The 22,363-nt window shown below is 38.0% G+C and overlaps 1 protein-coding gene across 1 annotated transcript in view; it reads left to right on the top strand.

The window, feature by feature from the left end:
* The window catches only part of DTWD1 (DTW domain containing 1), a 92,843-nt gene that overhangs the window by 60,665 nt on the left and 9,815 nt on the right, over positions 1-22,363 (top strand). The window contains exon 6 of the transcript XR_011568902.1: positions 17,565-17,672. The gene's annotated coding sequence lies outside the window, so the exon portion shown is untranslated. The remainder of the gene's footprint in view (positions 1-17,564; positions 17,673-22,363) is intronic.

The raw sequence follows: 22,363 nt of genomic DNA, 5'->3' as shown, positions 1-22,363 counted from the left end.
AGGATGGTTCTGTTGTCCAAACGAAACATTTCTGAAAATCTGTTTTCTGCCCTAAGTCATTCAATAGTCACTCAACAGTAATCAGTGATGATTCTTCGTCTTTTTCCTCAGTCTTGGTACTTCTTGCCCTCTTTGCACCTTTTGGCACTCTTGAAACCCACCTTAATCCTTAAAATATTTTCCTCCTGGCTTCTACAATACTCAGCTATCCTGATTTTTTTCCGACCATGCCTCTTCTGATTTTTATTTCTTTAGTCTAAAAATGTAAACAAGAAAATGGTGCCCACTCTCACCACTACTATTCAACATAGTTTTGGAAGTTTTTGCCACAGCAATCAGAGCAGAAAAAGAAATAAAAGGAATCCAGATTGGTACAGAAGAAGTAAAACTCTCACTGTTTGCAGATGACTTGATCCTCTACATAGGAAACCCTAAAGACTCCACCAGAAAATTACTAGAGCTAATCAATGAATATAGTAAAGTTGCAGGATATAAAATTAACACAGAAATCCCTTGCATTCCTATACACTAAGAATGAGAAAACAGAAAGAGAAATTAAGGAAACAATTCCACTCACCACTGCAACGAAAAGAATAAAATACTTAGGAATAAAGCTACCTAAAGAAACTAAAGACCTATATATAGAAAACTATAAAACACTGATGAAGGGTATCAAAGAGGACACAAATAGATGGAGAAATATACCATGTCCATGGATTGGAAGAATCAATATTGTGAAAATGAATATACTACCCAAAGCAATCTATAGATTCAGTGCAATCCCTATCAATCTACCAACGGTATTTTTCACAGTACTAGAACAAATAATTTCATGATTTGTATGGAAATACTGAAAACCTCAAATAGCCAAAGCAATCTTGAGAAAGAAGAATGGAACTGGAGGAATCAACCTGCTTGACTTCAGGCTCTACTACAAAGCTGCAGTCATCAAGACAGTATGGTACTGGCACAAAGACAGAAATGTAGATCAGTGGAACAAAATAGAAAGCCCAGAGACAAATCCATGCACCTATGGACACCTTATTTTTGACAAGGAGGCAAGAATATACAATGGATTAAAGACAATCTCTTTAACAAGTGGTGCTGGAAAAACTGGTCAACCACTTGTAAAAGAATGAAACTAGAACACTTTCTAACACCATACACAAAAATAAACTCAAAGTGGATTAAAGATCTAAATGTAAGACCAGAAACTATGAAACTACTGGAGGAGAACATAGGCAAAACACTCTCTGACATAAATCACAGCAGGATCCTCTGTGACCCACCTCCCAGAGTAATGGAAATAAAAGCAAAAATAAACAAATGGGACCTAATTAAACTTTAAAGCTTTTGCACAACACAGGAAACTATAAGCAAGGTGAAAAGACAGCCTTCAGAATGGGAGAAAATAATAGCAAACAACACAACTGACAAAGAATTAATCTCAAAAATATACAAGCAACTCCTGCAGCTCAATTACAGAAAAATAAATAAATGACCCAATCAAAAAACGGGCCAGATGTTTCCCCAAAGAAGACATACAGATGGCTAACAAACACATGAAAAGATGCTCAACATCACTCATTATCAGAGAAATGCAAATCAAAACCACAATGAGGTACCATCTCATGCCAGTCAGAATGGCCACTGTCCAAAAGTCTACAAACAATAAATGCTGGAGAGGGTGTGGAGAAAAGGGAACCCTCTTACACTGTTGGTGGGAATGCAAACTAGTACAGCCACTATGGAGAACAGTGTGGAGATTTCTTAAGAAACTGGAAATAGAACTGCCATATGACCCAGCAATTCCACTGCTGGGCATACACACCAAGGAAACCAGAATTGAAAGAGACATGTGTACCCCAATGTTCATCACAGCACTGTTTATAATAGCCAGGACATGGAAGCAACCTAGATGTCTATCAGCAGACGAATGGATAAGAAAGTTGTGGTACATATACATAATGGAATATTACTCAGCCATTGAAAAGAATACATTTGAATCGGTTCTAATGAGGTGGATGAAACTGGAACCTATTATACCGAGTGAAGTAAGCCAGAAAGAAAAACAATAAAGTATACTAACGCATATATATGGAATTTAGAAAGATGGTAACGATAACCCTACATGCAAGACAGCAAAAGAGACACAGATGTATAGAACAGTCTTTTGGACTCTGTAAGAGAAGGTGAGCGTGGGATGATTTGAGAGAATAGTGTTGAAACATGTGTATTATCATATGTGAAGCAGATCACCAGTCCAGGTTTGATGCACGAGATAGGGTGCTCAGGGCTGGTGCACTGGGATGATCCAGAGGGATGGGATGGGGAGGGAGGTGGGAGGAGGGCTTAGGATGGGGAACACATGTACACCCATGGATGATTCATGTAGAAAAATATGTAGGTGCTTTACCTACTTTGATTCTTGGAATTCTGTTTTTCCTTCTCCTCCTTTCTGCTCCCCTTGAGTGGATAAATGATTCCATAGCAATATTTTAAGCCCTGCCTCTATCTCAAGATTCAGTTATGAATTTCTCTCTATCTGCTGCCTATTTCCACAAAGATGCCACAATCATTACTTGAAACTTAATATCCTATGTCCAAAGTCAATAACTGTAATATCAGTCCTAAGAATGGATTATCCATTCTCTGCTTATGATGCACTCATGTTTCAGGTGTACAGATGTTTGATTAATGAGCAAGTAACTTGGAAGGCAGACAGGAATAGAGTCTGCACTTTTGCATAATTTTTATTTACTATTCAAAATTTCTATCATCAGTACTGTCAGTTTTCTCCAAAAGAATATTCAACCTAAGAAATAACTGCAAAAATGATTCCTAAGAAAATATACCTGTATTTTTTCCTTTAAGGGGAAAATGGTAAATCAGGGAAAATAATGTGTAAAATTCTGTGCTCTTAATTTGACAATAGTATGTTTATATACTTTTTTTTTTTTTTTGCAAGTAATTTTCACTGTCAGGATTTCTGAGTTTACCATGTCCTGTTCTTAAGTATTAGCATTTTGGTTTACAAGATCTTTAATCAATTTTATAAATCATAGTTTTCTTAATGTAAGGATCTTAAGGATTCAGGCTTACAAAAATTTTAAATAATACATTTCCTTGGCTCTACACTCACTAAAAATAATCAGACACTCTCATTAGTTTTGTCCCTGGTTACTTAACAATATCTTCCAAAGCTACTGAAAGGAGAGAAACACTTCTGCTGCTGGTAGAATGTGAGTGGTCAGTTCTATTGTTCTTTAGGCCCATGAATGTCATATGTGTAAATAAAACACAATTGGCTGAACCTTCACATTCCATCAGTTAAACCTCACCCATGAAATGATTCAGATTGTGTTTATTCAACTGCAACTATTTTCCGCACTCAGTGTAGAAAATCAGCCTGGCCAGTTGTTGGGCTGCAATTAGATAGAAAGGTCATGGAAGTCTACAGAAAGCAGCTAGGAAGAAGCAAGTTCTTCCTGGAATCCTGAAGACTTGTGTCTTTAGCTAGTTCCACAGAATAAAGCAAGGCATTTAGCAAATTAATGGTTTCAGAATTACCAATACAAAAATCTTAAAATGGTAAGCAAAGATGCCAGGTAATTGTTGAAGGTGATTATAGGCCTGATCCAGAAAAAACTATTTTTCCTCCTTTAACAAATTTTTTTTAATCCTGTTTTTCCCCTAATAATAAAAACAAAGGGGTCCAAAACATGCCAAAGAGTGATGAACACAAGCAGATGATGCCATTTATAGATCATTTAATGTTTGTGTGGTTGTTCTGCCTTAATAATATTCAGATGCTCAACCACTTTCGTTTTTTCTCCAGATTTTAAAAATACAGGAGAGATGTGAGAGGCCATTAGGAAATATATCTAATGTCAGAATTTAAGACAGCTACATTTGCTTTGTTCTCTCTCCCTCTTTTATTTGGTTTCAGGACTTTTTTTAAATTTGCATAAAACAAATATTTTACAGTTGGGAAAAAATTTTACTAGTTTTTCTGTGCAAATTGCCAGAAACCCTTGGCTAGGCAAATTGCTCAACCAAATGCAGCAGTATAGAGTGGTGCAGAATGTGACTTACAAGGTCATCTACATTGCCTATGGTTTTGAATACTGCCTGAAATGGAGATTCGGTTTGTTTGTTTTTGCAATTCTGGATTCATATTTTAGTCTTGGAAAGCATTCAGGGTGGGGAATTTTCTTACTTTCACTCGATAACACTCATGGCCATTTTACTAAGAAACATTCCTACTGGACCATCTGAAGTAAATCCATCAATCAGTTCAGTTCAGCTCAGTCACTCAGTCTGACTCTTTGCAGTCCTGTGGACTGCAGCATGCCGGGCCTCCCTGTCCATCACCAACTCCCAGAGTTTATCCAAACTCATGTCCATTGAGTCGGTGATACCATCCAACAATCTCATCCTCTGTTGTCCCCTTCTCCTCCTGCCTCCAATCTTGCCCAGCATCAGGGTCTTTTCAATGAGTCAGCTCTTCGCATCAGTTGGCCAAAGTATTTGAGTTTCAGCTTCAACATCACTCCTTCCAATGAACACTCAGGACTGATCTCCTTCAGAATGGACTGGTTGGATCTCCTTGCAGTCCAAGAGACTCTCAAGAGTCTTCTCCAACACCACAGTTCAAAAGCATCCATTCTTTGCCACTCAGCTTTCTTTATAGTCCAACTCTCACATCCATACACGACTACTGGAAAAACCATAGCCTTGACTAGATGGACCTTTGTTGGCAAAGTAATGTCTCTGCTTTTGAATATGCTATCTAGGTTGGACATAACTTTCCTTCCAAGGAGTAAGCGTCTTTTAATTTCATGGCTACAGTCAACATCTACAGTGATTTTGGAGCCCCCAAAAATAAAGTCAGCCACTGTTTCCAATGTGTCCCCATCTATTTTCCATGAAGTGATGGGACCGGATGCCATGATCTTAGTTTTCTGAATGTTGAGCTTTAAGCCAACTTTTTACTCTCCTCTTTCATGTTCATCAAGAGGCTCTTTAGTTCTTCTTCACTTTCTGTCATAAGGGTGGTGTCATCTGCATATCTGAGGTTATTGATATTTCTCCTGGCAATCTTGATTCCAGCTTGTGTTTAATCCAACCCAGCGTTTCTCATGAATGTACTCTGCATATAAGTTAAATAAGCAGGGTGACAGTATACAGCCTTGACGTACTCCTTTTCCTATTTGGAACCAATCTGTTGTTCCATGTCCATTTCTAACTGTTGCTTCCTGACCTGCATACAGATTTCTCAAGAGGCAGGTCAGGTGGTCTGGTATTCCCATCTCTTTCAAAATTTTCCACAGTTTATTTTCATCCACACAGTCAAGGCTTTCGCATAGTCAATAAAGCAGAAGTAGATGTTTTTCTGAAACTCTCTTGCTTTCTCAATGATCCAGTGGATGTTGGCAATTTGATCTCTGGTTCTTCTGCCTTTTCTAAAACCAGCTTGAACATCTGGAAGTTCACAGTTCACGTATTCCTGAAGCCTGGCTAGGAGAAAATTTTGAGCATTACTTTACTAGCATGTGAGATGAGTGCAATTGTGTGGTAGTTTGAGCATTCTTTGACATTGCCTTTCTTCGGGATTGGAATGAAAACTTTTCCAGTCCTGCAGCCACTGCTGAGTTTTCCAAATTTGCTGGCATATTGAGTGCAGCACTTTTACAGCGTCATCTTTTGGGATTTGAAATAGCTCAACTGGAATTCCATCACTTCCACTAGCTTTGTTCATAGTGATGCTTTCTAAGGCCCACTTGACTTCACATTCCACAATGTATGGCTCTAGGTGAGTGATCACACCATCGTGATTATCTTGGTCATGAAGATCTTTTTTGTACAGTTCTGTGTATTCTTGCCACCTCTTCTTAATATCTTCTGCTTCTGTTAGGTCCATACAATTTTTGTCCTTTATTGAGCCCGTCTTTGCATGAAATGTTCCCTTGGTATCTCTAATTTTCTTGAAGAGATCTCTAGTCTTTCCCATTCTATTGTTTTCTTCGATTTCTTTAGGTAGGTCCATTTGTATCGTATTTTAGATTCCACATATAAGTGATATCATGTGGTATTTGTCTTTCTGTTTCTGACTTCATTTAGTATGATAATCTCTATGTCCATCCATGTTGCTGCAAATGGCATTATTTCATTCTCTTTTACAACAGAGTAGTATTCCATTATATATATGTACCACATCTTTACCATTTGTCTTTCAATAGACATTTAAGTTTTTTTCATGTCTTGGCAGTTATAAATTGTGCAGCTACAAAACATAGGATTAGATGCATTTTTTTGAACTGTAGTTTTGTCTTGATATATAACCAGGAGTGGGATTGCTGGATTGCATGGCAACTCTATTTTTAGTTTTTTGAGGAACCTCCATACTGGTGTGCATAGAGGCTGTACCAACTTACATTCCTACCAACAGTGTAGGAGAGTTCCCTTTTGTCTCCACACTCTCTCCAGCATTTGTTATTTGTAGACCTTTCAATAATGGCCATTCTGACCAGTGCGAGGTACCTCACTGTAGCTTTCATTTTCATTTCTCTTATAATTAGTGATGTTGAGCATCTTTTCATGTCCCTGTTGGCCATCTGTATGTCTTCTTTAGAGAAATGTCTATTTAGTTCTTCTCCCCATTTTTTGATAGAATTGTTTTTCTGTTGTTGAGTTGTATGAGCTGTTTGTATATTTTGGAAATTACACCCTACTTTGTTGCATCATTTTCAAATTATTTTCTCCCAGTCAGGGTTGTCTTTTTGCATTTTTATGGTTTCCTTTGCTGTACAGAAGCTTGTAAGTTTGATTGGGTCCCATTTTTTATTTTTGTTTGTATTTCTATTGCCTTGAGAGATTGGCCTAAGAAAAGATTGGTATAATTTATGCCAGAGAACGTTTTGCCTATGCTTTCTGTTAGGAGCTTTATGATGTCACTTTTTTTTTTAATTAATATTTAAGTCTTTAAGCCATTTTGAGTTTATTTTTGTGTATGGTGTTGGAGGTGTGTTCTATCTTCATTGATTAGCACACAGCTGTCCAACTTTCCTAACACCAATTGTGGAAGAGACTGTCTTTTTTCCTTTGTGTATTCTTGCCTCCTTTATAGACAATTAATTGACTGTAAGTGTGTGAGTTTATGTCTGGGGTCTCTATTCTGTTCCATTGATCATCTGTCTGTTTTTTGTGCCAGTATCACACTGCTTTGATTACTGTGGCCTTGTAGTATTATCTGAAGTCTGGGTTGGTTATGCTTCCTTCTTTTGTTCTTTTTCCTATGGATAGCTTTGGCAATTATGGATCTTTTATGGTTCCATATAAATTTTAGGATTATTTGTTTTAGTTCTGTGAAAAGTGTCATGGGTAATTTGACACTATTAGTCTCTCAGTTGTGTCTGACTCTTTGCGAACCCATGGACTGTAGCCTGTTAGGCTCCTCTATTCATGAGATTCTCTAAGCAAGAATACTGGAGTGGGTTACCATTCCATTCTCCAGGAGATCTTCCTGGCCCAGGGATCGAGCCTAGGTCTCCTACATTGCAGGCAGATTTTTTAGCATCTGAGTCACCAGGGAAGCTGGATTGAATTAAATCTGCAGGGCCATAAGTTTTTAGTTTATTATAGGTAATAGGAACTTAAAATGACAGAAGTGTTACATCTAATCCACAAAACAATCATGGCATGAATATGTCCAAGGCCTTTATGTGGCTTTCTATTCCTGGTTAGAAGCATCCTTGGTAAACACTTATTGAGTATCTACTATGTGATGGCAACCCTGAGAATTAATTTATCCCACATTTAAAATTAAGCCACAAAACAGCCTAAAAGATATTGTCCAAGATCACCTAATAGAGAGTGATGAATGAAATAGAAACTTGTATAAGGTATAGAGCTGAATGTAGGAATGTACAACTATCTTAATAGAACAGGGAAGACCTCTTAAGGTTGGGGACATTTGATCTAGGTTTTGAGGGACAATGAAAGGCATTTATAGTCAGTAGAAGAGGGAGAAGGCATTGTTGTACAAAGGCATAGATTTATCCTACCCTCTAGATGGACCCTTGGCATTTAGTTTGAAGGACTTAGGGTAGCATGTAGGGAAGGGGTGTCACTTGTCTGAGGGCTTTCCTGTTTGGAACCAGGTGGAAGAAAACCAGACCAGAAAATATTAAGGAGAATCTGAGTACAAGTAAATCATAAGGGAAAATATGGGTAAAACATGATGACAATCAAGGAGTCTGGATAAGAGGCAAACTTGGACAGTTCCCTGAGCTAAAGAAATAGCTGTGAGGGGTCCTTATAGAGGTTTTGGATGCTACCTAAATAGTAGCTCTTGAGGGAACTGACCCATTTTGGACAGGGATCAGGGTATGAATAACCTAGCAACCTTTCTGAACTGCAGACATCATTACTGGAGAATAAAAAAAATAAATAAATAAGAACATGGTTTGATGGAGTCAAGCCATGAAGGGCTTCAGGTGCTATACCAAAGAGCTTGGGCTTTCTTATGTAAGAATTTAGGAGCCAGTGAAGCAGAGATGGGAGAGAGAGTTAAGAAGGGGGATGATAAGATTGCGATTTGGAAATTTCACTTCAGTGGCTATACAGAGGGAGACTAGAAACTGGAAATAGTTGTGACTAGTTTGGAGGCAGTTAGAATTGTCCAGAGGAGAGAGATTGTTAGCCTAAAATAAGGCAGTGGTTGTGGCAATGGTGATGGAAAAGAGAGAATGCTCTTGAGAGATATTTGGAAGATCATATACAAAGTGAGGATAGGTACAAAGTGTAAGAGACTCTTGATAGGTATGAAGAGCCAGGGAAAATGAAAAACTGAAAAGTCCTCTTGGATTTCTGGTTTGGGTAGTGATGATGCCACTAACTGAAGTAGAAACTCTAATAAGAAGCACACGTCTTGCAGAGAAAATGTTGGGCATCTATGACATCCTGGTGAATCTGGTTTGTGTGCAGTTTGATATATCTGTAATGAGTCCAGAGGAAAAGATGAAATTGAATTTATAGACTATTTTTTCAATTTTACAGAATTTATTCTAGTCACTTTTATATATAGGATCTTTTATATATATATATCTAAAAGATCTAAAAGATCATATATATATATATATATATATATACACATGTATGTATGTATGTATGTATAGGATCTAAAAGAAAAAATTTCTTCATTCTTTCCAAGGATAATAATATAGTATTTTAATACTAACCTATGTGTTGGTATTGGAAGGACTATTTTGAGTAGCTTGGCATACCTGTCATTCTGTTATGGGTACAGCCTGTACTTGGACAGAGATACCCCTAATATAATCTACATACTTAGCCAAAAACTTAGGAGTGTTTGTCTGCAGTGGTTTTCTGACTTCCTGAGTTGTGAACTTCTGGGAGAAATTAAGGGAGAACTCACTGCGCTCCAGGACAATGGCAGACTATTGAATGAGCCCTTACATCATGAAAATTCAATTAGAGAAAACTGTATGCACCTTGAAGAGCTAGGAGTCACAGAATGAATTCAGACACACTCCCAGAGGACTCAGCACATGAAAGAACATTTACTCACGTATAAAACAACTTGTCTTTCCCTGTCCCATCTTCTAGTTGCATGACAGGATAATATGTCAAGACTCACCTATTTGTTGAGAAATGTTTTATTTCCCTCCTCTCTTGAGGCAAGAATATTAAGGAATGGAATTCAACAACTGCCAGACATTTGAAATTTGCTTCAAAAATTTGTTTTATCTTGTACCCGTTTTTAAACCTTGGCAAGTGGGAAAAAATAAAACTAACAATAAGCAACAGACAAAAACCCTGGCACAATAGTGTATCATAGACCTGATTTGCCTCTTTTAAATATTTCAGGATTACTTCAACTGACAGCAATGAAAGTTGAGTCTGAAAGTTTGGGCATAATTTTGGCTGAGGTTAGTTCTCTTAGGCAGATATTATTTTCATTCCCTTTTCTTAAGTGAATTAAAGTAAAATCTTTTAGATGTTTATTTATTTGAAATTTTTGTCACAGTGATCCTAACTTGGTGACCTTTGGGTTGTAACTGTTGTTCAAAATGTGCTCAATAAAATCCAAAATGTCTTTACCTTTGCAATGGGATTTGAGGGGAGGAAAAAAAGAACTACATATGCCTGAACTTCCATGAAAAAATATGTATAAATATACAGCTCTCAGTTGTTTACCCCATGTTAGGGGTCTGATTTAGGGGCAGCAGGAATATGGTGCCCATGTCCCACCAGTTTCCTTGGTATGCCACTGTTTTCAGCCTCCATAGAAACCATCAAGTCCCCAAGAAGCTTTCAGACCACTGTTGACATAGACACTTATCCCAGTTACTAGGTCTCTAGAAATGATTGGCTTCAGTCAACAGTTATTCATTGTGACTTAGGCCTGAACAAAGTATTGAGCAGAAGGATCTCAAACTCAACATATCAAAAGCTGAACATACAGCTCTATACTTGTCCAGAAGAAATCTGTTCCTCCTTGTGTTTTTCCAGTCTCCGTAAATGGTGTCACCGCCTACCTAGTTATCCAAGCCATGGAATGAACTCCTACTCTGAGTTATAAAAAGTAACATGGTATATCGGTTAAGGGGAAAGATGCTGGAACCAAACTGCCTGAATTTAAATCCTGGATTTATCATTTATTAGCTGTGTGACTTTGAACAAAATTCTTAGCCTTTCAGTGCCTTGGTCTCCTCAGTCAAAAAAAGGGGGATGGTAATAACAGTACTTACTTCATAGGGATGCTATATGAGTTATAAATATTAAGAGGGTGAGTTAATAGTTATAACATAATTGGACCAGGGCTTAATAAATAAGTACTATGCAAATATTTGTTACATAAATTTAAATACATGTTATCCTCACTACCTTACCAATCATCTGGACTTTTTTAAAATTTATTTTTAATTGGGGGAAAATTCTTGCCTTGAGAATCCCAGGGATGGGGGAGCCTGGTGGGCTGCCGTCTATGGGGTTGCACAGAGTCGGACACGACTGAAGTGACTTAGCAGCAGCAGCGGGAAAATTGCTTTACAATGTTATGTTGGTTTCTGCCATACAACGACACAAATTAGCCATAATTATACATATATCACCTCCCTCTTGACTCTTTATATACAGGCTTATAACTGGTTCTTCTGTTTCATTCTTGTTCGTCACAATTTGTCCTTCATACTGTGACATGAAACCTTTCAGAGTCTCCTTCAGTGAGCTACATATAGGATAAAGTTCAATTCAGCCTCATCTCCTCCTACTTTTCTTCATGGTACCTCATGTCATGACATAATTTCATGTAAAGTTTTTTCCTTTTTCCTGGGTGGTGCTTCAGCTGTTTTCTACCTACTCAAGTTCTGTCATTTTCAATGAACAAGGTTCAAACAGTCCTTGACATAATAGACCAATTCCCCACATCTAATCCAACAGTCCAGTTCAGTTTAGTCGCTCAGTCCTGTCCAACTCTGCGACCCCATGGACTGCAGCACACCAGTCTTCCCTATCCTTCACCATCTCCCAGAGTTTGCTCAAACTCATGTCCATTGAGTTGGTGATGCCGTCCAACCACCTCATCCTTTGTCATCCTCTTCTCTTCCTGCCTTCAATCTTTCCCAGAATCAGGGTCTTTTCCAATGAGTCAGTTCTTCACATCAGATGACCAAAGTATCAGAGTTTCAGCTTCAACATCAGTTCTTCCAATGAATATTCAGGACTGATTTCCTTTAGGATTAACTGGTTTGATCCCCTTCCAGTCAAAGAGACTCTCAAGAGTCTTCTCCAACACCACAGTTCAAAAGCATCCATCCTTTGCCACTCAGCTTTCTTTATAGTCCAACTCTCACATCCATACATGACTACTGGAAAAACCATAGGTTTGGCTAGATGGATCTTTGTTGGCAAAGTAATGTCTCTGCTTTTTAATATGCTGTCTAGGTTGGTCATAGCTTTTCTTCCAAGGAACAAAGAGTCTTTTAATTTCATGGCTGCAGTCACTATCTTCAGTGATTTTGGAGCCCAAGAAAATTAAATCTGTCTCTGTTTCCTTTGTTTCCCCATCTATTTGCTATGAAGTGATGGGACTGGTGATCCCATCCTGTGCCATAATCTTAGTTTTTTATGATGCTGAGTTTTAAGCCAGCGTTTTCACTCTCCTGTTTCACTTTCATCAAGAGGCTCTTTAGTTCTTCTTTGCTTTCTACCATAAGGGTGGTGTCATCTGCATATCTGAGGTTATTGATATTTCTCCCAGCAATCTTGATTCTAGCTTGTGCTTCATCCAGTCCAGCATTTTGCATGATGTACTCTGCATGTAACTTAAATAAAGAGGGTGACAATATACAGCTAGATATTCCCTTCTCTGTGCTCTCATGGCACTTGGTACACTGTGTGTCAAATATCCAACTGTGCTGCAAATATCCAACTGTATTTCTCTTTTCTGCCAGGTTAGAGCTTCTCTAGTAACAAGTTCAGAGTTTGTCTCACATTTGGGGCCAAGACATGGTAGATAAAGCACTCAGAATTACCTCCGTCTCTCCAAGGAGTCTAATGTTGTACATTTTTGAAACAGAATGACAGAGAAGTATGTATAATACATGATGAAACCATGCAGGAATTTTTTCATACTTAAGGTTAAAGTCTAAACTATGAATTTAGGTGAGCTGTTTAAGTACAGATTTGACTAATGATCAACTAAAAACAAAATGAAACTGGCAATATTATTTTATTACAAAATTGACAAATATTTTCTTTTTCAGTGATTAATATTGTCACTTTCTGACTAGCAAGTAATGACCTTAATAGCTATTTTTATGAAATATGTTAACTGTTACTTGCTAAAGATTATTCAGCTCTTAAACTCTACCTGGAATGTACTAAGTACTTAACATGAATCTACATGTAGAATCATGTAGATATTCCTATAAAATATAATAATTTGAACAGTATTAGTTATAAAGAGTGAATCTAAGGCTAAAGCTATGTGAAGAAATGCTCACATATATTATGAGGGAGCAGTGAAAATATTAATAGAAATAATTTATATTTCTGTTAATTAGAAAAAAAGGATGCCACGTATTTTAAAGACTGCCTCTGTTCTTCCTTGACTAAAGCCAGTCATCTGGGAGTCAGAATGGCCTGTCTCTCTTCCACAAAGGAAAGGTTTAGAGTAGATAATACATAAATAACTTACCAAACCTTCCCTCTGGCCACATAACATCAGTAAGAGAAAAACTACACCTGTAACACTAGGGTATATGTATTACATGATGATGTATATTTAGAAATATGAGATTCATTAAGTATGTATAAGCTAAAATATTAATGTTTTTCTAAACAACTCCTCTTCCCCTGTTGCAATGCTAGCCTATTGTTATTTAATAATCAATTGCAACTTCATAGTTTTTCTAAATTACTTGTTCTTTGGACAAAATCTCCCTGCCTTCCTTGCAAAGGCCCTTAGATTAAACTAGTGAAAAGTGAAAAGGTTAGTCACTTAGTAGTGTCCAATTCCTTGTGATCCCATAGACTGTAGCCTGCCAGGCTCCTCTGTCCATGGAATTCTCCAAGCAAGAATACTGGAGTGGGCAATCATTTCCTTCTCCAGGGGATCTTTGTGACCCATGGATTAAATCCCAGTCTCCTGCATTGCAGGCAGATTCTTTACCATCTGAGCCACCAGGGAAGCCGAGATTAAACTAGACTTTTCAGGAAAAAACGATTTTCTTTGGAATGTGCTCATTTTGGGCTTCCCAGGGGGCACCAGTGATTGAGAACCCTCCCGCCAATGCAGGAGATGTAAGATATGTGGGTTCGATCTCCAGTATCCATTTGAATACTGGAATGGCAACCCACTCCAGTATTCTTCCCTGAAAAATTCCATGAGCAGAAGAGCCTGGCAGGCTTCAGTCTTTTGGGGTCTATGGGTCTGCAAAGAGTTGGACACACTCAGTGTGCACGCACACGCACACGCACACACATACAGACAAGGACTAGAAAATTTCTGTGTTGTTTTGCAGCTGAAAACATGATTTCCAATATAGCTACTTTGATTTTTTTTCTCAGTGTTCTGCTACTTAATCTATGCACTGGCATCTAAATTCATATACTTTCCAGTCATTCTGAGCAGTTAAGGAAATTGTTATCCAAAACTTCTCTTTTCTTGAATGTAAATATTATTGAAGTATATCTATTTGTCACCCAGTCCAGGTGGAATGTTTTTATTTCTTTGGAACTTACTTCAGCTCCAACACTTGCCCATTTCTCTGGAATGAATGAACTATTGCAGAGATGCCAACTTACCCTTTCTCTTACCACACTTCCTCAGAATTAGTATTTCCTTTTGTATGTCTTGAATATTTTCCTAGATTATCTGAGTGTTACCAGTTGTAGTGAAGTAGAATATTGCTTACCTGTGTACCAATTACAAAGTGAAAATAAAGTGTTGACTGCCCAGTCTCTACCAGATGAATTTCCTAATTTTTATCATCAATTTATTTATTCACATTTTTTCTTGAATATCAAAACCCAATGAATGAAAAAGTAATATCTGTATATTTGTTAAAAATTGGATATTTGATTCAGTCAAACCTAAGTAGTTATACATTCACATGGCATCTGAAAAGACGAGCACAACCATCATCTCGCTCTCAGTTTCCGTGTCATTGTTTCTCTAATGGTCCAATCAAATCCCTTAATCACACTCATCCTTTGGCTTAAGGTGAAGCTACTCTTTGCCCGGAGAAATAGTTTTTAATCAATTCAAGATGCAGCTGGAATAAATGCTACTGGCTTGAGTAGCCATTGTTCTTGGCAAATCTCTCCAAGCAATAAACAATGAACACCACACCCTCATGAGAAAGGGAGTGACGGATGAGGATAGTCATTGTCCTCATTTTATATTGCTAAATATTATTATGGTCTATTTATATCCTGTGGGGACTGACATGTAGGATACTTGATACAAAGCAATGCAGAACAATAAGTGATTGTGAGTCACTCAAGACAAGTATTCTAAGTTTAACAAGCTCTGAATTCAGTCATGAAATTAATGCTCATTGCAGAATCCATTAAAAAAAAAGAACACTTTATCAATAAGCCAATTGGAGGAAAAATTTAGTCAAGGATTGAGCATATAGATCCATATAGTGTTTATCTGGAAAAAGAACAAAGTGTGTGCAAGCTTCGAAACATTCATCGCTTATACAAAACCACTTACACATAGCAATGAGTGCCTCAATTGTGTTTTCATTTGAACATTAAATAGGATTTCATTAAATGATGCCTTTTATAGTTACTCATTTTTAAAATATTTTTAAAACAGAATTTCATGTTTCTTATATTAAAATTGATATTTGTGCTTTAGTGATGTGGAAAATCTAATTCCAAAACCTCAAACACTACAGGGATTTGAACTTTGGATCTTATGCCTTAAATTCAGAGAATTTTCTTGTAGCATTGAGTATCCTCCTTATTAAACAATTCAGACTTAAGTATATGAGCTGAACATCTTTTAAGCTCTTCCTGTGGATAGTCAATATATTACTGTTGTAAGGCACAGAGACTGAGAAGATAGTGTGCTATGATTTTCAGGATTAGTCAGGTCTAGATTACACTCATCCTCTGAAGAAGTGACCATTGTATACATAGAATATGGCCTTCATCCACTGGCCTCTACCAATGCAAGAAAATCTTATGAGAGGTATCATATTCATGGAGACAATTCAGCATAATGGTTAAAAACACAGGCTCTCGATTCAGAGACCCCAGGGTAGGAGTCTTAGCTCCACTGCTTACAAACTGTGTGACTTCTGAAAATTTACTTAATCTCAGTTTGCACACAGTTATAGAAGTTGTACCTATCTGACAGAGTTACCAGGAGGATTAAGTAGGGTGATGCACATAAAGTGCTTGACACAGGGCCTGAAACTTACTCAATACATTATATATAGTCAACCCTCACTATTTGTGGAGTCTGTCTTGTGAACTTACCTACTTGCAGACATTATTTTTAACCACAAAATCAATACCCAGGGCACTTGCACAGTCATTCACAGACATGCTCATGGCAGAGAAAAATTTGTCACCCAATGGGTATGTTCCCTGATGAGGTAGAGTAAAGCAACACTCTGCCTTCTACTTCACCTCTCATACCATGAACAAGTCTATTTAAGATGATTTTTTCCCACACTGTTGTGCTTTTTCTTGGCAATTTCTGTATTAAAATGGCTTGTCTAAGGGATCAGAGAGAGGGTGGGGAATTTTAATTAGTGCCCTTCCTTCTAGATCTCAAACTCAAACTGCTACTTATTGATGGAATATTCCCTTTTATTTTCAGGGCCCTTATCCAGGGTGTTTTTTGTTTTATTCTGTTTGTTCTCAGTTACAACCTTTGGGCACTCTATGGGAAGCCTCTGGGAACCACATGTAAGCCAGAGTTATGAATGGGCTCAGTTTCTTGTGTCCATACATGCTTTTGAGTCTACACTTCCTTATTTGATGATAAGACAAATATGAATTAAGACTGATTTTATTTTACTACATGACAGAATTGCTTACATTCCAAATGCTCCTGGTTTATCACATACAGTTAAAAGCCTGGAACTTATCACGTTAGCACTGTTATACATTTTCCCTCTCTCTAGAATGCTTTCCTCTCTTTTTGGGAAATTGCACAGCCTTCCAGTTTTAAACTCAACTTAAGTGTCATCATTTTAGAGAGACCTTCCCTAGCCACCTTATCCAAAGTAAATGCCCCAATATTCTCTATCATGGCAACCTGCAATGTTCTTCATGTTTATCACTGTAATTGTTTTTTATCTGACACATGCTTATTATGTGGCTTCTATCCCAGCATCTAAGTTTCATACAGGAAAAAACTTGATCTCTTTTGCTTATTGTTTTCTCCTTATTGTCTAGGCCTTTGATTAGTGCAATAACCAGTGAGTGAATGAATGTTATTGCATTTTGTCAGTTTGAATCTTTATATATTTATTTTCTACAAAATAGTTCATTATTTGAGATGAATTACATTCCATTTTTAAACTATCATTCTCAGCATCATCCAGCAAAAGATAGGAGAGACAAAATTATGCACTTTTAAAACCTGGTGCACTATGCTCATGTCCATGATATTTAATACAGCATCTCAGATCCTAACCCAATGTCCCAAATTCATACCACACATAAAACTTCAACTAAGCTGTCATTTGTTAGCAGGCCAAGTAGTACTTGAGTTTTTGCATTGGGAAATCTAAATGCTAGACAAGTATAACTTTGAGATTTTTATCTAGAATCTAAGGTAATAATCTGTGACACAGCATTAAAAAAAAAACACTGTTCCAAGAAGCAGAAAACAGGTCATAATCTCTGTTCTGCTACAAAACTTGCTGCATAACTTTGGGCAATGTTTTAAATCCCCATGGGCTCCCCATGTGTAAAAAATATGGATTTGGACCAGTAGACACTCCAGTTCCTTCTAACTCTCTATGGCTATAAAAGCTGAATAGAATCCATCTCCTCTTTCTTCACAGAGCTAAGACCTGCCAGGTGAGGTCTCTGACTGGAAGCACTACAAGAGACTCCTGCCAGAGTCTGCCATGTTCATGGAGCAGGACACCATTTGGAGAAGACACCTTGAAGTAAGTATCCAGTGAGGAAACAGAGAGAAAGACCAAGTTTTTGAATCTGGGTAGCTTGTGCTTTCTATTTGATAGGTAGAATGCATGGGAAGCCAAATGGTCATGAGGACTGCTTAGTGTGCATGGAATTACCCCTGTGGAGCAGGGGAAGAAAAGGAGTTTCTTGATAAATTGAAGGATAGTTGAATGAGAAAGTATGCTTGCTGAAAGAATTTGAGACACCCTTCCCAGCATTACCAGAATGTTGTTAACCATAATTTTAAGACTGTGATTGGCAAAAATTGCTCTCTGTGGTGATCACTGTTGAAGTTTTCTTCTGTAACTCTCTCTTCCCCTCACCCTAAGCTTACTTGAAGTATGATTGACAGATAAACATTGTATGTGCTTAGGTAGTTCAATATGATGTTTTGATATATGTGTACATTGTGACAAGATTACCACAATCAAGCAAATTAACATGTCTATCATCTCACATAGTTACCCCTCTTTATTTTTGTGGTGAGAATACTACTGTCTTAGCAAAGTTCAAGTGTACAATATGATACATTACATTAGTATTATTTATAGTCACCATGCTGTACATTGGGTCACTAGAACTTATTCATCTTATAACTGAAAGTGCTTACCCTTTGACCAGCATCTCCTTGTTTCCTCTACCCTCCAAGCTCCTAGTAACTAGCATACTACTTCCTGTTACTATGAGTTGACTTCTTTTTTCAGAGTTCACATTTAAGTGAAATCATGCAGTATTTGTCTTTATTTGTCTTACTTATGTATCACTGGGCATAATGGCCTCTGTGTTCATCCGTGTTGTGGCAAATAGCAGCTTATCCGTGTTGTGGCAAATAGCAGCTTTTCCTTTCCCCATTGAATCTTCTTGGTTCCCTTGTCAAATATTAGTTGACCATTTACATGGTCCCACTGGCTATCTATTTTACATATGGCAATGCATATATTTCCATGCTACTCTCTTAATTCGTCCCACCCTCTCCTTCCACAACTGTGTCCACAGTTGAGAACTGTGTTCTGAATATTTATGTCTCCTACAATGGAGGGATTTTAGTTCAGGAAGTTAGTTACTCAAGTGATGTCATAGCTTAAAAGCAAAACAAGGAGTAATGGTGAAGCGTGGGTACTAAGTTGTGCTAAGTCACTTCAGTCGTGTCTGACTCATGGCAACCTCATGGACTGTAGCCCGCTGCACTTCTCTGTCCATGGGATTCTCCAGGCAAGAATACTGGAATGGGTTGCCATGCCCTCCTCCAGGGGACCTTCCCAACCCAGAGATCGAACCCAAGTCTCTTATGTCTACTGCATTGACAGGTGGGTTCCTTACCACTAGCATCTCCTGGGAAGCCCAATGGTGAGGCATCCCCCTCAAATTAGCAGTGGCAGGAGACTACTCTCACCAGTAGGCTAGAACTGTGCTGTCTAGCTTGGAATCCAACCACACTTTGTTTTTGAGCACTTGAAATGTGGCTGATCTGAACTATGGTATGTTCTTAATGTAAAATACGTGCGAGATTGTGAAGAATGAATCTGAGAAAAAGAATAAAAATATCTCATAAATAGATTTTATATTGAATATACAGAGAAATGATATGTTGAATATATTGAGTTATATATTGTATCTAAATTAATCTTACTCTTTAATTTTGACTTTTAAAATGTGGCTATTAAAAAATAAAAACTTACATATAACATTCTTACATTATATATCTGTTTGATCCTGCTGGGCTAGAGAGACAAATGTACAGGGTGGTTTTACCAAAGCTCAGAGTTTAGAACCTCAATGGGCTAACCCATTGAGAACTAGAGGCAGGAAGGAAACAGCTGTTGCTTGAAATGCCAACTGGAGCCATATAGAAGGGGAAGAGGACCATGGCTTTACCCTGTCACTCCAATCTCCTATTAGTGCTGCTGAACCCACAAGGAAGTCACCTGGGAAGCGCCATCTCCCAGGGGACCATCTTCTTGTATTAGCGTTGAGAGGAGCAAGGGCAAGGAATGCATCTGAGGGCAGATTTATTTAGATTTCAGCCTAGTTCCAATGTATCCTTTTTGTTCATTCATTTATTCAACAAATACTGAGTACCACTTACTACAGAGACCATTTGGAACTGTTGTCCTGAGTTCCTGATCCTTGCTGTTCAGATTCTTTGCTTGATTTGGTTCCCATTCTCTCACTGCCTAGATTGTGGTCTGGATACCTATAGCTTCCCTGGCCTTTGATCAGATGAGTTGTCCTCTGTTACATTCTTGACGTTTCTTTGACAATAAGTATTTGAACTTATCTTTTTATGTTCTCTTAATTCTTGGTGCCTTGTCTTGGATTGTCACTCAATTCTTTATTCATGCAGTTCTTTATTCCTTCTTGTTTATACTGCTTATACAATCCCTGGTACCAAACAATCAGCTACTTCCCACAGTGTATCAGGACTGTAGCCAGTCTCAAACCATAAACCTGTTTCTCCTTTCTTATTTTGTGCTTCCTGCTTCCTCTCTGTAATACACCACCCCAAATGAAGCCAGTGCTGAAAAATCTAATCTCAGCACCCATGGCATGAAAAGATACCTTAAAGGAAATATGAAGATTCAGAGATGGCATGAAAAGATACCTTAAAAAAATATGAAGATCCAGAGTCTAAGGGTGAATCTTTCTGGCCCAAAACTAATTGTCACAAAGTGTTTACCTTGGAAAGGCTTACCGTTTAGGTCTGGTAATCATCAGTTTCAGAGAAAAATATCTATTTTTATCATCAGTGACCATTTATCTGGGTAAAATGGTTATTGAATGTTAGGTACTTTACTAAACAACAGAATATTAGATAAAAAGGTAAGATACTCCTGCTGCTGCTGCTTCTGCTAAGTCACTTCAGTCGTGTCTGACTCTGTGCGACCCCATAGATGGCAGCCCACCAGGCTCCCTCATCCCTGGGATTCTCCAGGCAAGAACACTGGAGTGGGTTGCCATTTTCCTCTCCAATAAAATACTCCTAGAGGGTAGATATAAGAAAAGATAAGTGATCCAAGAAAACATGATAAGAAGTGGCACAAATAATGAATGTCCTGGGAGTTTAGGTGACACTTTATGTCACAGAGTGTTTCAGAAAAGAAAGGAACCTGAACTGGGCTTTGTAGAAGGCAAGAATTTGATAAACAAATGGAAGGAAAAAGTTTTCCACAAAGAGAAAATTGTATACATAGTAAGAATATACAGAAGCAGGAATAAATCCACTCTCTATTGAAGTGTAGATTATTATAGGCGGGAGTCTTTCAAGTCTTTCAAGAACAGTCTTTATCTCAGTGAGACCCTGGAGCAGTATCAACTTGACTGTAGGAGCTTATAGTGTTTATTAAGATTACAGTATGGCTGGAAAGTACAGCTTGTTAGCAGCTGGAATGGGGCCTTTTAATGGTTATTACACTCAACACTACAACATGACTTGGTTGTCGTTCAGTTACTAAATTGTGTCCAACTGTTTGTGACCCCGTGGACTACAGCATGCCAGGCTTCCTGGTCCTTCACTATCTCCTGGAGTTTGCTCAAACTCATGTCCATTGAGTCAATGATGTCATCCAACCATCTCAGCTTCTGCTGCCCCCTTCCCCTTTTGCCTTCAATATTTCCCAGCATCAGGGTCTTTTCCAGTAAGTTGGCTCTTCATATCAGGTGACCAAAGTATAGGAGCTTCAGCTTCAGCATCAGTCCTTCTAATGAATATTCAGGGTTGATTTCTTTTAGGATTGACTGGTTTGAGTCCCTTGCAGTCCAAGGGACTCTCAAGACTCTTTTCCAGCACCACTATTGGAAAGCATCAATTCGGCACTCAGCCATTTTTATGGTCCAACTCTCACATCCATACATGACATGACTACTGGAAGAACCATGGCTTTGACTATACAGACCTTTGTCCACAAAGTGATATCTCTGCTTTTTAATACACTGTCTAGATTTGTCATAGCTTTCCTTCCGTGAAGCAAGGAATCTTTTAATTTCATAGCTGCAGTCACTGTCCACAGTGATTTTGGTGCCCAAGAAAATAAAATCTGTCCTTTCTTCCACTTTTTCCCCTTCTATTTGGCATGAAGTGATGGGACCAAATGCCATGACCTTAGTTTTTTGATTGTTGAGTTTTAAGCCAGCTTTTTCACTCTCTTCTTTCACCCTCATCAAGAGGCTCTTTAGTTCCTCTTCACTTTCTACCATTAGAGTGGTATCATCTGCATATCTGAGGTTATTGATATTTCTCTCAGCAATCTTGATTCCAGCTTGTGATTCATCTAGGCTGGCATTTTGCATAATGTACTCTGCCTATAAATTAAGTAAACACGGTGACAATATACAGCCTTGACATACTCCTTTCCCAATTTTGAACCAGTCCATTGTTCCATGTCCAGTTCTAATTGTTGTTTCTTGACCTGCATACAGGTTTCTGAGGAGGCAGGTAAGGTGGTCTGGTACTCCCATGTTTTAAAGAATTTTCCACAATTTGTTGTGATCAACACAGTCAAAGGCTTTAGCATAGTCAATGAAGCAGAAGTAGATGTTTTTCTGGAATTCCCTTGTTTTCTCTATGATCCAGCAAAAGTTGGCAATTTGATGTCTGGTTGCTCTGCCTTTTCTAAACCTAGCTGGTACATCTGGAAGTTCTTGTTTCACATATTGTTGAAGCCTAGCTTGAAGGATT

This window comes from Bos indicus, chromosome 10 (genome assembly GCF_029378745.1).
Source record: "Bos indicus isolate NIAB-ARS_2022 breed Sahiwal x Tharparkar chromosome 10, NIAB-ARS_B.indTharparkar_mat_pri_1.0, whole genome shotgun sequence".
Lineage (NCBI taxonomy): Eukaryota > Metazoa > Chordata > Mammalia > Artiodactyla > Bovidae > Bos > Bos indicus.
Note: the sequence above shows the minus strand (reverse complement) of the source record. Positions and strands in the feature narration are given on the sequence as shown.